Source organism: Cariama cristata, unplaced genomic scaffold (assembly GCF_000690535.1).
Source record: "Cariama cristata isolate BGI_N322 unplaced genomic scaffold, ASM69053v1 scaffold20285, whole genome shotgun sequence".
In the NCBI taxonomy this organism is placed as follows: domain Eukaryota; kingdom Metazoa; phylum Chordata; class Aves; order Cariamiformes; family Cariamidae; genus Cariama; species Cariama cristata.
This window is the reverse complement of record NW_009617177.1, coordinates 2,835-5,125: the sequence shown is the minus strand read 5'-3', so window position 1 is coordinate 5,125 and position 2,291 is coordinate 2,835.

Sequence of the window (2,291 nt, the reverse complement as noted above, 5' to 3'; positions counted from 1 at the left end):
TCGCCCCCCCCCCCCCCCCCGAAGCCCAGAGCAGCGGGGCAGCTCCACATATTGATGCTCTGCATGAGTTGGTCCCACCATGCAAGCACATGCGTGCACAGGGGGCTCCATCACTGCACAGGCTCCCATCTCCATCCCCTCTTGGTGCCAGATGCACCAGTAACACCTGGCAGCACTGACCCACCCCCACCAGCACCAAGCCCCCAGCCCCATCACCATGTTCAAGCCCACCCTGTCCCACCCCATGTGGGGCCAGAACACGTCCATCGCATCGTCCTGCTGTAGACAGCATGCTGTGGGACTGGGTGTCACCACCCCAGAGCTGCCCCTCGGGGACATGGAGGGCTCTCGCCCCTGCAGTCCACAACCCTGAGCCCTCCTTGTGCTGGCAGGACAGGACGTGCCTGCGACTTGCTTGCTCCGAACTGCCCTGGGAGCTGGCAGAGATGGGTGTGGAGAGGGGAAATGCAGCGGGATGGGATAGCCCAGGGTCCCCTCAACTTCTCCACTTATTCCAGCCTGTGTCCATGCTTGGGAAGGGTGGTCCTCAGGCCACCAGGGCCCATGGCCACCCTGAGCCAACGGCAGATGAGCATCCCCTGGCACGGGCCAGACAACGGGGCCACACAAGGCTCTGGGCATGCCCCACCAGCTCAGCCTCAGCCCCAGACCCCTGGGATGCTCCAGGACAGAGCAGCACCGGGCACAGGGAAATCCTTTCCTGCCAAAAAAACCCTTCAGCAGGGAAGGAAAATGGAGCACTGAGACAGGAGCCATGTACCCAGCAACTCAGGGCAGGGGTGGTTTGAAGGCTCATGGCTCCCTGGCATTGGGGTGGCTGTTTTGCCCCGAGGAGCTGGTGGAGGGGCCAGCAGCAGCGCTGGCAAGTCTCCCCAATAGCTCAGTTAGCTTTTTTATTTTAAACAAAACTTTGACCACTGAAATCCTGCCCAAACAATTTTTTGTTTTTGAGCCAAGCAGACCCCCTCAGCATGCCTGCATTGCCCACGCTGCTGCTTTGTCAGCGTTCCCCAATACTTGGAAAAGCGCTCAAAAGGCAAATATTTGCATGGGTTTTAGACAGTTTTCCACCCATCTCTAATTCTTTGTGGTTATGGCCAGAGGTGCTGACCGACCCGGGTGGGCATGGCAGGCTCCCAGCCGACCATCACAAGCTTCCCCATGGCCAGGATATGGTGGGGAAGGAAAATCCTCATTCAAAGCTCTGGTAGGAGCTGCTAGGAGGCCAAAATGTGTTCCTCCCCACACTCTCCTCTCCCATCCAGAGTCTGGGGCCACTGTGGACAGTGGGGACACCAAGGAGTAAAAACCTCACACCCAGGTCAGGTCTAGCTGGACAAGTGGACAATAAAAATCTCCACCCCGAGCTTTTGGTGATCCATGATCACTGCTGTCCCAGGACACAGAGGGCAAGTCTCGCTCAGTGGGACGGAGTGCTCAGGACCTCCCTCTCTGTCCTAGCTTGGCTAAAACAGGTCTATTTCTCCTTTCAGGAGTTTTTCTTGCAGTTAAGTTTCTTCTAAGTAACCGCACTTTCTGAAAGTACAGCTACATGTTTTTCAGACACTCTGCTTTTCAGACTTGATAACGCTCAATGTTTATAGTTGCTACTGAAGTATCAGTAGGATTGGTATGCAGAAAGGCCCACGTTTATACTTATTACTATGAGAACTAAGGCCACCACTGGCCCTCTTTTGTTAAACAAGTGAAAAGTCCTAAAAGGATCGCACCTGTGGAAAAGTGCAGACAGGACAGGTGACCAGATACTGACCAACGAGGTATTCCATCTTATTCACATCATGTTCAGTATAAAGCTAAGGGATCACGAGGGTCTCGCTCTCGTCTTTCACGGTCGGCATCCCTGTGGGATCCTGCTTGTTCTCCTGCCTCTGACCCTGATCCCTGCATTCCTGAATCTGGTTCCTGTTGGCTGTGGAGTCTGGTCCGGGACATCCAGGTGCCTGCCCTGCTGCAGCGTGCAATTCCCCAACCATCATCCGGAAACTCAGTGTCGCTTCTGTATACTTTTCCTTTTATTTTCATTATTTGTAGTATTAGTATTAATATCATCATATTATTTCTCATTATTATTGTTCTATGAAAGTAGTTTTTATTTCTAACCCGTAAGTCTCTCTCCCTTTTCTCCATCCCTTCCTCTCCTGGGGCAGGGGGGGTTCGCAGAGAGTGCCTGTCACCCCTGTTAAGCACCGGCCCAACCTTCAGCGGTGACACTCTCTCAAAGGACATCCCTTGCTCTGCCCGGCCCCTGT